General features: G+C 42.4%; 2 pseudogenes across 1 annotated transcript; one reads left to right on the top strand and one right to left on the bottom strand.

The window, feature by feature from the left end:
- The window catches only part of LOC125205070 (beta-D-glucosyl crocetin beta-1,6-glucosyltransferase-like), a 45,887-nt pseudogene that overhangs the window by 23,081 nt on the left and 8,055 nt on the right, over window positions 1–14,751 (bottom strand).
- On the top strand, window positions 769–8,298 carry LOC125205369 (organic cation/carnitine transporter 1-like; annotated as a pseudogene). Its single transcript, XR_016132670.1, has 7 exons — window positions 769–971; window positions 1,565–1,688; window positions 1,994–2,281; window positions 2,363–2,621; window positions 2,741–2,821; window positions 6,467–6,841; window positions 7,006–8,298. The product of XR_016132670.1 is annotated as an organic cation/carnitine transporter 1-like (transcript).

The raw sequence follows: 14,751 nt of genomic DNA on the forward strand, positions 1-14,751 counted from the left end.
ATTTGCAGAAGGATTTGGTTGTAATTCTAATCAGTGAAGTCATTTTCAATGTTACTTCATTTAATATTGAGCCTACAACATTTTTTTATTTGATCTATTGTGGTACATTTCCACCCTTAAAGATGCGTGATAAGAAAACTTGTTTTAGTTCCAAGTATTACTATTTCCCTAGCAAAACTTCATTACTCTAAACTTTAGCCATCAAGAATCACCCTACAAACAAGACAAAACACACACACACACACACGTCTCCAGACTGTTCATCAGCTACAGATACCCCAGCAACAAGGCCGATAAACAAGCACTGATCGCATTCAAGTCCCTCATAACCACAGATCCCCTCACGTCCTTAGCCTCCTGGGATGACTCTTCCCATTTTCACAACTGGACCGGGGTTGCATGTGGTCCAAAGCTCCAAAGGTTCAGGGGTTTGAATCTCACACGACTCAGCTTAGCTGGGACCATAGCTCCCCAACTGGGAAACCTTTCCTTCATTACCATTCTTGATCTCTCAGCAAACTCATTCCAAGGAGTGATTCCCGCAGGGCTGGAAAATCTTGAAAGACTTTAAATCTTGAATGTGAGCAACAATCTTCTCGGAGGGCGAATCCCAGACGGCCTTTCTAACTGTTCCAAACTACTTGATAGGGACCGTTCTAACTGAACTAGGATCACTTCATGAGCTTCTCAGGCTGCACCTTGGCATCAACAATCTAAAAGGTACAATCCCATCTTCTTTTGGAAACTTAACATCCATGTTTGAGATAGATGTCTTACAACTACTTGAATGGTGAGGTTCCTAGCACAATATCCATGTTGAAATACCTCAAAACTTTGAGGTTTCCTGTAAATTACCTCACCGGTGAATTCCATCCTTCACTCTATAACCTCACCACGCTCGACTTTTTAGCCCTCACCTTCAACAACTTGACTGGTAACTCGAGGAATGATATTTGCCTTCCCCAATCTCAGTAAGTTGTGGTTAGCTAACAATTTCTTCATCGGCCCTCTTCCTGATTTGTTCCCTAATGCTTCAAAATTTGAGAGCGTTGAGCTGAGCAGCAATAACTTCCTCGGGACAGTACCTCTGAACTTAGGCAGCTTAATCTACTAACATTTTTTATAGGCTCCAACAATCTTAGATTAGGACAAGAAAAGATCTGGACAAAACTGTAGCAACTTTGAACTCTTCATTTAGGTGAAGACCAGTTTGGAGGAATCTTGCCTCTCTCTATAGCCAATTTTTCAGCTAAGTTGAACACACTCTATCTACATTCCAATATTATCCATGGAAGCATACCGAGAGAGATATCAAATCTTGTGAGCTAGAGTACACTCTATATGTTCTAAAATGATCTCAACGTAACCATTCCTGACTCGTTTGGGATGCTTCCGAGCGTAGGAAAGCTCGTTCTGGGTCTAAATGGCTGACAGGAAAGATCACGTAATCCATTGGAAACATCACAAGCCTGCTGTGACTGTTTTTGTTTGACAACATGTTAGAAGGAGGCATACCATCATCCTTAGCAAATTGTAATCAACTATTCTTTATTGATATCGCAAGGAACAATCTGACAGGGATCATTCCTCAAGAAATCAGTGGCATGCCAAGCATTCTGTCATTTAATGTGTCGTACAACTCCCTCATTGGTCCCCTGCCTGAAAATGTAGGAAACATGAGCCATCTTGTTAGAACTGATCTCTTACAACAGATTTTCTGGTCAGATTTCATACAGCATAGGCAGCTGTTTGGAATTGAACATTATCTGCTTTCAAGGATATTCATTTGAGGGGAGGATTCCAAATTAAGCTCATTTGAGTCTCCTCAACTACTAAGACTTCTCAAACAACAATCTTTGAGGGATAATCCAAGTTTCTTGACAAAACTCCTCTTTCATCTCCTTAAATCTGTCCTTAAACAACCTTGAGGGTGAGTCCCTTCCACGGGTGTGTTTGAAAATTGTAGCACAGTGAATGTTCGCAAAAACTCTAGGCTTTGCAGTGGAATACCTCAGTAGTTTCAGTTACTGGCATGCCCTCAGCAAGAACCTCCAAAAATCCGAAGAAAACAAGGACTAAAAACATTAATACCTATCTTGATAATCGTCTTGCCTCCATCCTTTGCTGCTCTATCGTTGCTTCTTCTCCTGATTTACTGGAAACAAAGGAGACTGTAGAGGTCACCGGATTCAGAATCCGGGCCTGTGAACTTCTTCCCCAAGATATCCTGCCAAGAACTGCTGAATGCTACCAACTGTTTCTCATCACAGAAGCTCATTGGGTCAGGCAGTTTCTGGAGTGTTTACAAGGGCACTCTGGGTTCGGATGGAACAGTTGTTGCAGTTAGGGTTCTTAACTTCAGATGGAGTGCCAAGCCTTGAAGAGCGTCAGACACAACAACCTTGCCAAGGTGATAACTGCTTGTTCAAGCAATGATTTCCATGGAAACGATTTCAAAGCACTCGTGTATCAGTTTATGTCAAATGGGAGCTTAGACAAATGGCTAAACCCTCAAGAAAACACACCTAAGTTGAACTTTCTTCAAAGGATCAACATTTTAATAGATGTAGCTGCTGCACTGCATTATCTTCATCACCAATGCCAAACACCTGCTGCTCACTGTATTATCTTCATCACCAATGCCAAACACCTGCTGCTCACTGTTAACTCAAGCCACATAACGTCCTTCTTGATAGCGACATGACTGCTCGTGTTGGTGATTTTGGTCTAGCCTGAGTAGTTCCCATGTTCGGAGCAAGAGAAGTTTCAGGCCAGTCCAGCTCACTTGCAATCCCAGGAACCATTGGATATACTGCTCTGGGTAACAACTAGTTCAAGAATTCACATCTAAAATCTTTATCCGAATACTCTTCGTCTTACTATAAAACTATCTAAACTTGGAGATGTGTACAGTTTTGCCTCTTGTTGCAATGATCACTACAAGGTTTATTTTTTCTTACATTTTAGAATTATACATATACACCTTGTTTCTTGATCAAATACACAAGTATTCTGTCCTAACACTAACACACATCATGTCTTGAAAAATAGGTCCCTTAATGTTGAGCAAGTCTGAAAGTAGAAGAGAAAATGGAATGGAAACCATCAGTACTTTTTCTCAATCCATTTTTCTTCTAAATTTGTATGGATGTCACAACTATAACTACTAGTACATTGAATAAAGTAAGGCATAGTTTGCAAGAAAAAGCATTATGTGATAATTTGTTTTTAATTAGTTGCTTTTAAAAGTTTTAAAAATATGATGCCCACATATGACATATGTATGTAAGGTGGTAGTCTCCATCATGCAGGGGTTTCCACCAAGCATGCATGCATCATTGTTTTATAATGCTAAACGACATCGCCAATATGAGAAAAAGAAAACATAAACAGATAACTGCTATTTTTCGGATGGCGGAGATTTAACCAAATTTGTAGATACAAACAACATTAGTTGGATTTTTTTTTCTGTTTCACTGAAACAAAGTTTTCTTGTAATTAATAAGAATATTTTTGGTATATTGCTGGCATCAATATTTGGTTCTTTAAATTGTTGTTGTTGAAATGATGGGCAACAAACTCAAAGTGGGCAAATTATTTATTAAGTACTTTATAAATGAATTTGTTTATGTTGAAAATTGATATTATTCGCAATCATAATCTCTTTAAATGTTAATCGAGCCACATGCATCTATGTGTAATGTACAATGATAATATCATACTCTAACTGCATAAATATGAGAGGAAAAAACAAAACAAAGCGTAACCATAAGGGGATATGTAACTTTCTTTCTTCGCATGCATGCGCATCCATAAAAATGTATAACTCGTTTCAAGTTGCATCACAATTCAAAATAAGCTAATTTATATCTTTTGCTAAATCAAATTAAATACTTGATTATATATAGTGTGTGAGAATATAGGATCAGCATCTTGTACTAGTGGGAATAATTCTGTTCCCACTACAACAGCACAATACATTTTTTATCTCATCAAACGCAGTAGAAATTTTGATTGGATGCATTAAACCTTGAATTGGAGGCACAAGTTAATTAATGTTTAATAATGCAGTTCTATGTCACTGATTATTAAGGCAAAATGATTAGATTAGAAGTATAATAATAATCCAATCTAGTTCTGCCTTACTCAGATTGCCACCTTCAAGGAATAAAAATGCTATCTTTTCTTAGTGGCATAACACGTCAAGAAACCAACCAACATTAGCCATAATGTGATCCAAACTCCAAACTTAATGCAAACAATAGTCACTGGTGTCCATCCTTTTCATCACTGTTTGTTTTCTCAGTGTATAAAAAGGGCTATTTTCAAGAATTAGACAACACTGACACGGCCTCACATTCTTGTCTGAAATGGATGAGGAAAAACAGCAACTTGTGGGAGAGAAAAATGGAGTAGGGAGTAAGGGCATCCGCATCGCTGCGCGATGCTGTCTCGGTCTCGTCTCGACGAGACGAGACAGCATCGAGACGGCGATGCGGGATGCATCTCGTCCCGAAGAGACGAGTCGTCTCGATGCGTGACTCGTCCCGGAGAGGCCGGCCTCGAGCTAGCGAGACACGCGCGCGGCGCCACATGGCGCGCACTGGTGGATGGCGTGACGCCCACTCGCCGGCCCGCGAGTGGGCGTCCGAATTATGACGTCATAATTCATTTTTTTTAAAAACAAATCAATTTTTCGAAAAAAAAACGGTAATATGACCGTTCAACGGTCATATTTTAAAATTTTTATTTTTTTTAATTCTATAAATACTCTTCTCATTCTCCATTTTACACACATCTATTATTCTCTCATCTCTCTTTCTTTCCTCTCCAATCACTTCTATAAAATCATTCATTTACTTTTTTCTTCTCCCAAATTTAATCCATTATGGACCCATTTGAGCAAATGCGTCGAATAATGGAAGAATCGCTGGAAGAAGATCGACGTAGGGAGGAGGAAGCCGCCGCGCCTCCTCAAAGGCGACCCCGGACTTACATCCATCGTAACCGGGAGGATGCCGCCGCAAGGTTGGAACGTGATTACTTCAGTCGGAACCCGGTATGAGGAGATATCTACTTCCGTCGCCGTTTCCGTATGTCACGCGCACTATTTTTGTATATCGCGAGTACATTGGCGGCAGGGGAAGAGTACTTCAGAGAAGGGTTCGACGTTGTTGGCCGTCCTAGCCATACGACGCTCCAGAAATGTACTGCAGCGATCCGTCAGCTTGCTACTGGACAAACGACGAATTCGTTCGACGAATACCTGCACGTCGGAGAATTCACTGGGAGACTTTGTTTGTTGAACTTCTGCAAAGGAGTCCGGGCAGCCTTCACCGACGAATTTCTGAAGAAGCCAACCACCGCAGATTGTCAGTTTCTGCTCCAACTTCACGAACAAGTGCACGGATTCCCCGGGATGCTCGGGAGTGTCGATTGCATGCATTGACAATGGAAGAATTGCCCTGTGGCGTTGAGGGGGTCATAAACGAGCGGCCACAAAGGCACCCACCCCACCGTTATACTCGAGGCCGTCGCCGACTACCGGCTATGGATTTGGCATGCGTATTTCAGGGTCCCCGGCTCGAACAACGACGTCAGCGTGCTCAACAATTTCGACATCTTCAGCAATATTCTGAATGGTAAAGCACTGACATCAACTTCATCACTAACAATAGCCGGTATAAAATGGGGTACTATCTTGCCGACGACATCTATCCGAAATGGCCAACCTTCGTGAAGACGTTCAACAGGCCTGCGAACGAAAAGCAGTCTCTTTTTGCGCAGAAGCAAGAGGTTGCTCGCAAGGATGTGAAGAGAGCGTTCGGGGTTCTCCAAGCTTGATTCAACATTATCAAAACCCCGGCTCGACAGTGGTTTATGGAGAATATGGTCGACATCATGTATACGTGCATAATCTTGCACAACATGATTGTCGCCGACGAAGGACCTGAGGCGGGAAATTGGTTCGATCCTGAAACCCCGGGAAGCTCAACCGCAAGTAGTCCGCCTCGAATAGGAGTGCATCCGTCTTTGCAAGAGCGGTTGTCTATTCGGGCAAAGACACGTGATTCTACCGCCCATGCCCAACTCCAGGAGGATCTAATGGAGTACATTTGGGCAAAATTTGGCAACCGTTAGATGATCGTCACTAAGAACTCCTTCTTCTGCTTCTTTGCCTCCATTTTTTTTATTTGAATTTAAGTGTGCAATTTGTAATTTCTAGTTTTTTAAATTATATCTTTTTTATTTTTTTAGGTATTTAAATTGTAATTTTATTTTATTTAATGAAGTGTGTTTTTATTAATTGAATTTGTTGGAAATAAAAATAAAAAATGAAATTGAATGAATAGTTAAGGGATGATATGGTTAAGAGATGGAGGGATGCATGTGATGTCTCTTAGTTAAGAGATGAGCTGAAAAGTACAGTGGGGTCCATGAATAGTGAAGAGATGAGACGGTTAAGAGACGGATAAGAGACAGGGATGCGGATGGCCTAAGCTGCAGCTTACAGTGGATGAGGTGGTGGAGGAATATGTGGGGTCGTTCGGATTCTCGCAGCTTGTGCAGGTAATCTTGGTGTCCCTGGCTAGGATATTCGATTCCCACTGCACCCTTGTCACCATCTTCACAGATGCTCAACCACAGTCATGGCGGTGCATTGGCCGCGAATGTGGTGGCACAACGGCTGCTTCTGTTGTGGGTTGAAGCCGGGGACTTGGGAGTGGAGTGGTGGGAGTACAAGCTACAAGCTCCACCATTGCTGAATGGGGGCTCGTGTGTGACCGTAGATTTCTCGCTGCTCTGCCAACGTCGGTTTACTTCCTTGGTTCCCTCATAGGTTTCCTCCTTTTACCCACTTGTTATTTGTCTCACTGCTAAAAAGAGACGGAAAGAATATTAAACTTTGCATAAATGGGAGTTAATAATGTTAAGGCATCATGCATGAAGAAAAGGTCTTTTTAACCAGTTTTTCTGAATGAGTTTGACCGTACGTGTTAACAGGCTCTGCAGTGTTTGGCCGCTTGGCGGATGGATGCTTAGGGCGGAAAAGAGCAGTGCTTGCTTCATGTCTCCTAACCGCTGCTACCATTTTCCTAACTTCCTTCTCCCCAAATATATGGATTTACTCTCTTCTCCGTTGTGCAAACGGCTTCTCCAGAGCAGGCATCGGTATATGCTGCCTGATGCTCTCGACAGAAGCCATTGGCCGGAAATGGCGCGGTCAAGTTGGCTCTTCTTTGCAGCGGGGTTTCTGTCTATCCCCCTGATTGCTTATCCGACCAGAACTTGTTGAAGAAGTTTGTACAGGATTATTTCAATCCTTCCACTCGTTTACTCAGTCTTTATACTAATGCCCTTTGTAGCAGAGTCTCCGAGGTGGCTACTCGTGAGGGGAAGAAGTGAAGAAGCTCTTGATGTGTTGAGGAGGTGTGCTAGAATCAATAGAAGAGAGTTGCCCCCGAATCTAAGTCTCCGGGAGCCATCGTCTATGAATGAGAAAATGGTCTCAGGCAAAGGAGAAAATAAAGCCTCACCTATTGAGAGACTGTGGAATACTAGATGGGCTGTGAGAAGGATGACAATGGTTATGCTCACAGGTTTTGGGATTGGTTTCGTTTACTATGGTGTTCAGCTCAACGTTGAAAACCTTAACTTCAACCTGTACTTTACTGTTGCCATAAACGCGATGATGGAGATCCCAGCTGTTTTCATAGGCAGTGTGATGCTCGCCTTCACAAACCGCCGCCTGCTCTTCTCTGCCTCGGCGTTTCTCACCGGAATTTCTTGCATCCTCTGCATGATTTTCTCAAGAACAGGAGACAAGCATGGAAACGAGATATCATCAAGGAAAAGAGGAAGCTTACCTCAACTGATGATCGAGGCAGTTGGTTTCATGGCAGTTTCGACTGCATTTGATGTGCTGTACATCTCCTGCGTGGAGCTGTTCCCTACAAACGTGAGGAACTTCCGTGTTTCCATGTTGAGGCAGTCAATGATGCTGGGGGCCTCGATTTCTCCCCTGCTGGTTGTGTTTGGGAGATCGAGCCCGTCTCTTTCTTTCCCCGTATTTGGGGTTCTGTCCATAATCAGTGGCTTTATGAGCTTGTGGCTCCCCGAAACCAGGAATTCTCCTCTCTATGAAACTCTGGAGCAACAAGAAGAGCAAGAAATGTTAGAATCTGAGTTTTCGGATATTGGAATGGAAATGGGCAAGAACCTGCAAATGTAAATGTAAATGTGTATCACTGTACCATACTTGTAGTTTCTCCTTAGAAACAGAAGACCAAAGCAGTTTTGTACAGTTTGAATGGTGTATGCATAGAGTTTTAAATCAAGTAAAGAAAACTTCATTCAATATATTTGAATAAAGTCACTATACGCGAAAATGAACACTATCGTCATGATTCATCGGTAAATGGTAAACTTCGAAAGAAAAAACTTCGAGAAAAATTCAATCTGAGGCATAAAACATCAAGATTCACACCAGAGATACACCTATATATATATGATCATAAAGAAATGAGTCTTGCATGCCACAATCTGGTATATATATATATAAAGCTCAGACAGGAAGGAACCTCGAGACGTACAAGCCCTTCTAGATAGTACATGACCAATAACACAAACTTGTTACAAGGCATTATCATGTGTAGATGAATGATGCAAGAACAATAACATTCTAGTTTGCAGAATTGAAATTCAACAGGAGATGAGTTGTTCCTGGACAAAGCTTGCAACATCATGAAGCAAGAGATGAAAGTCGGGCAGTTCGGGGAATGCATAGAAAGCATGGAATGCATTTGGATAGTGAACCACCAAAACTCGTTTCCCACAAGTCCTCAGCCACTCAACATACCGTCTCTGCCAATCCTGCAACGGAACAAGCCCTCCAACAACCACCAAACAAGGCGGAAAGCGGAGGAGGTCGGTGACATCTCTGCCAGTGCCACACACATTAGCCGCAGGATGGTCTCTATCCGCCCCCTACGGCAGAAAGTCCCTCCAGTATTCTATCCATCCGCCCAGGCACCTTGGTGAGCCTCACCTCAGACTCGGTGCGTTCCTCGCCTCCGAAAAAGGGCTGCAGGCCAAGCAATCCAACGATCCTCATCACACCAAACTGCTTGGAAGAATCCTCCGACAGAAACAGCTTCAATCTTGTCACACTGGCAGTGCCACTGCACCCGATTCATTCATTCTCCAACCTCAAAAATTGAATTCAACCCCTAATTTTTGTTCTTGGGGAAAACCTTGTAGAAGACCACTTTGACTTGATCGATATTGTTTATCAGAAAAATTAAAAAAATTTAGTAAAAATGTCAAAAGTTCAAGCAAAAAATAAGACAAGTTTATCGAAAATCACAAATTCACCAACTGCATTTAAAAAAATTACAGATTATGGCGTCCGATCAAAAACCAACTGCATTTAAAAAACTATATGCAGCGGACTGAAAAAGAAATTAGTATTACTAGTACCTAACATGAAAAAGAAATTAGTACAAGCAAATAACAATAAATAAGAAACTAAAAAATACTATAGAGTATTTCAATGAAAGCTATCCATTTGCTCTTCTTGTTCCTCTTCTTCATCACCTTGTTCTCCCAAATAAGCTTCACAAACACGGCCACAACGTCATCAATCTCTTCGTCCCCCTTGAGCCGGAGCTTCTCCCTCATCGAAACAGCACTCTTCCTGATCCCCTCGTCGCCCACCACACGTCGTATGACCTCAGCCACGACCTCCTTCTCGAGCCTCCCACGGCCGTCCCTGACCACCTCCACGCCGACCCCAACCAGCTCCACCAACCTAGCATTGAGGGGCTGGTCAATGTGCATAGGGTGTATCCGGTGGCGCCCCTCCTACTAGGACCTCCACTAGCCCTTCCCACAAAAACTGTCTGCCACGTCAGCACTAGCCCTTCCCATTGCACTAGGACTTCCCGCAATAAAATTAATAAATTCACAATTAAAATTAAAATTTACGGAATTAAAATTTCGACACGAGCCATATTTATAGAGTTTTTTTAAAAAAAAAAAAAAATTAATTTCGGTGGGACGTCCTACCCACGCCACAGTGCCGGACGTCAGGTAGGACGTCGGGCTGAGGGGCGAGGCCATCCGACCGGCACTCGGGACGGGCGTGGGCGCCCTTCCCCCTCCCTACGGCGGACGTCGGGTCGCCCGTCGGCGACGGGCGAACGGGAAGGGCGATGGTGGAGACACCCATAGGCATAGCTATGATGGGAACACCAAATTTCATGCTCTCCATCATTGAGCTACATCCACAATGGCTCACAAAACCCCCCACAGTCTCATGCCCTAGAATCTGTGCCTGTGGGGCCCACCCTTCAACTACCAAACCCCTTCCCTCAACCCTCTCAAGAAACCCTAGTGGCAAGGAATCTTCTAGAACAATCTTGTTACCATCCTCCCTTTTGGGAAACCTAATCACCCATATGAAGTTGAAGTTGGAAAGCTCCAAGCCATGAGCAAGCTCTAGAAGATCTTCCTTGGTAAGAAAATATTCACTCCCAAAAGAGACAAAAACAGTGGATTTTTTTTTTCCTTTTTGTCCAACCAATTGATCAATTCATGGCTGCTATTAATGGAAGTAGTACCTTGGTACAGGATCGGGGTTGCCGGAGGTAGGAACGGCCACCGGGATTGCACCTACGCGAATAGAGCTACGCGGGAAAAGTATATGAGAGGAAGAAGGGGAGTTTGGCATTAATTCTCAAATCATAAGAAAACAATACAATGGAAAATGCAGCTCATATATTGAGCATGCATCGTACATTTCATCACAGCTCAACAACTAACTAACTATCTATTCTCTACTTCGCGCTCACGGCGTGATTTCATCCCATTCAATCCACGTGCCCATGTAACCATGAACACTTATTTAGCTTGATTCCCTCGTGCGCTTATTGAGAAGCTCTACCACGTATCAAATCTCCCCCTCTCAAAATAAACCTTGACCTCAAGGTTTAAAATGAGGAAACCTCTCCTGCAGATCATGTAAGTACTCCCATGTGGCATCTTCCGGAAAGGAATTAGCCCAATGAACAAGGACCTGCGTAGCCGGACGATTGCCTCGTTTCACCAACCTACGCTCCAGTATCTGCACAGGCTCGAGAAATGTCGAGTTTCCCACTGCAGGCAAAGAGGCATGAAGCTGATTCAAGGGCCCCATCTTCCTTTTCAATTGTGAGACATGGAAGACAGGGTGGATTTTGCAGTCAGCCGGTAACTGTAATTTATAGGCTACTTCCCCCATTTTGTCCACCACTTTAAAAGGACCAAAGTAGCGAGGACTCAGCTTGTGGAATTGACGGCCGCGCAGTGTGTTCTGCCGATAAGGCTGGAGTTTCAAGTATACCCAGTCGCCTATCGAAAACTTCCTCTCCGAGCGATGTTTATCATGTTGTTGCTTCATACGCCGTTGTGCGCGCAGGAGGTGATGCTTCAGAACCTCCATCATAGAATCACGAGTGATCAGGCTTTCATCCACATCATGCACTGTCGACGTTCCTCTGAAATAAGGAATATGGATTGGTGGGGGGTACCCATACAGAGCTTCAAATGGGGTCATCTCTATAGCAGAATGGAATGATGTGTTATACCAAAACTCAGCCAAGCTCAACCATTTACTCCATGTAGTTGGCTGATCCCCACACATACAACGTAAATAAGTCTCTAAGCACCTATTCACTACCTCGGTTTGGCCATCGGACTGAGGATGGTACGCCGTAGACATGTGTAATTCGACCCCTTGGAGTTTAAAGAAATCAGTCCAGAATTGACTCATGAAAACCTTATCTCTGTCTGATAAGTATGGTAGGCAATCCATGTAGCTTAAATACAGAATCAAGGAATGTTTGAGCGACAGTCAGGGCCGTATATGGGTGAGTAAGACTCAAGAAATGAGCATACTTAGTAAGTCGATCAACCACCACTAGAATAGAAGATTTACCATGTGATAGGGGAAGACCCTCAATGAAGTCAAGGCTAACATGAGACCAGGCCTCATCAGGTATTGGAAGAGGCTGTAATAAGCCGGGGTAAGCACTATTGTCATACTTAAAGCGTTGACACACATCGCATTCATTGATATACTTCCTTATATGCTTCTCCATATGAGGCCAATAAAAAAGAGAGGTGAGCCTTTTATAAGTAGCTAATATCCCAGAGTGACCGGCTGTACTAGAATTATGAAATAAATGGATAAGCTTCAGTCGCAAGGCCTCATCATCTCCAACCACCAACCTACCTTTCCTCCTCAACTGAGCCCCTCTCCAAGAAAACTTAGAATTCTTTTTAGGTCCTGCTGCAGCTCCCTGATCAGATTTTGTAGCAGAGGGTCAGAACTCCAAGTCGCCTCTATCATAGGATATAAGTCTGTAGAGACAGCAGTAATGGCCATACAAAATACCTCAGAGGAGTGGACCCTAGATAGAGCATCTGCAACAATATTTTCAGAACCCTTCTTATAAGTAATCTCAAAATCAAAAGCCATGAGTTTAGAAAGCCAACTCAATTGGCCCAGTGTGGTGAGCTTCTGTTTCAAAAGGTGAGCTAAGGTTTTATGATCTGTACGCACTTCAAACGGTTGATGACCCAAATAATGGCTCCAATGTGTCACAGCAAAAACAATAGCCAATAGTTCCTTATCATAGACTGAGAGAAGCTTGTGTTTGGGAGACAGAGAATTTCTAATAAAAGCAAGTGGATGGCCTTGCTGCATTAACACAGCCCCAATACCATAACTTGAAGCATCAGTTTCTATAACAAAAGGGAGGGAGAAGTCAGGTAGAGCTAAAACCGGGGGTGACACCATAGCCTTTTTCAACTCCAAAAAAGCTTCATCAGCAGCCTCACTCCAAATGAAGGCATCTTTCTTTAATAAATCAGTAAGAGGTCGGCTGATCATCCCATAATTTCTGATAAATTTCCTATAATATCCGTCCAAGAAATCCCCTGAGTTTAGAAATATCAGTAGGTGTTGGCCAATCCTGCATGGCTTTGAGTTTCTTAGGATCAGTTGCTACCCCTTCTTTGGATATGATGTGGCCTAAGTACTCAATCCTTTCTTTAGAAAATTCACATTTACTTCTTTTAGCAAAGAGAGAATGCTCCTTCAGCTTAGCAAACACTTGCTCTAAGTGATGCAAGTGAGTCTCACAGTTATCACTGTATACAAGTATGTCATCAAAGAATACTAACACAAACCTCCTCAAATAAGGTCTGAAAATGTCATTCATCAAGCTTTGAAAAGTTGCAGGAGCATTGGTAAGCCCAAAGGGCATCACAGCAAACTCATAATGTCCATCATGTGTTCTGAAAGCGGTTTTAGGGATATCTTTCACCTCCATTCGAATAGATCAATTTTAGAGAAGACTGAAGCACCATGTAACTCTTCTAGCAGTTCCTCAATCAAAGGGATTGGGTACTTATCCTTAACAGTGAGCTTGTTCAACCTCCTATAATCCACACACATCCTCCATGTCCCATCCTTTTTCTTCACAAGTACCACCGGGGAAGAAAAAGGGCTTGTACTTGGTTGAATAAAGCCTTGTTGCAATAAGTCTGCAACCTGTTTTTCAATGATATCCTTCTGCATGGCTGTATGTCTGTAAGGTCTGCAATTCACCGGGGAAGCTCCATTGTTGAGGACAATCTGATGGTTATGTGACCTCATAGGGGGAAGAGTAGTAGGCTCTGTAAATACCTCAGACTGATTATCAATGAAAGCCTCGATGAACTGAGGAATAGCCTGTGAATCATCCTCTGAACCAGCCATAGTTAGCAGCTCCGAATGGCCTTCATGGTTGACCTTAATACAGCATAATTGGATGCCATCCTCATGAGTAAGCAATTTATCCATCTCTTTTCTCAGATACTTCAGCTACATTCTGATTGGATTGACCCCCTCGTAGCAGAAATCTCCTCCCATTCAGTTTAAACTCCATAGTTAGTGTCTTAAAGTTCCATTGAATGGCACCCAGAGTTTCAAGCCATTGAATTCCCAATACCATATCACAGTTGAAGGAGCTGGCAGCGGAAGCACTCATATAAATCAATTACATAATAATCAGATCTATTTAGCAGATTATTTAGACAAAACCTATTCGCGTAATTATCACATATATCATGCTCATAACTTGAATTAATCATGCTTTAAGAATAATGAAACCTAAAACATGCTTTTCTACGGAGCAGAAAAATACCTAATTAATTCTCCAAAGAATTGAAGATGGCTAGCTTCTTCTCCACGTGATGCTTTGAGTACTAGACCACAAATCTTCTCTCTGGTTCCCGAACTGTATCTCAATATCAGTGTGTGCTGATCTTACTAGAATACTACGACTTAAATAAAGAAGACAGAAGAAATCCTCTTTGGAATAGGAGATGAATTCGAAAATTCCTACAGCTGGGGAAGCTGAAATTTTCGAAAAATACAAATAAAATTGTGTTATTTCTGTCTCCTTTATTCTCCTATTTATATTAAGTTCCTTTTGGGCCCAGACAGAGATCTATGGAAGGTTTTGGATATGGGCTCATCCAATTTACTTTTTACTAATTAAATTGAACCCACAATTTAATATAAGTTATAATTGGAATATTACGAGCAGCCACTACAGAAGTAATATTGAACTCTCCCCATCCAAATCCAAAATTACAAGTAATCCGGGTTTCCGTTTAACTTTCATTTCCCGTGCTTAAGATTAAAATGTCCATTAATTAATT

This window comes from Salvia hispanica, chromosome 6 (genome assembly GCF_029641045.1).
Source record: "Salvia hispanica isolate PSC_SH4W2 chromosome 6, Shi_PSC_v1, whole genome shotgun sequence".
In the NCBI taxonomy this organism is placed as follows: domain Eukaryota; kingdom Viridiplantae; phylum Streptophyta; class Magnoliopsida; order Lamiales; family Lamiaceae; genus Salvia; species Salvia hispanica.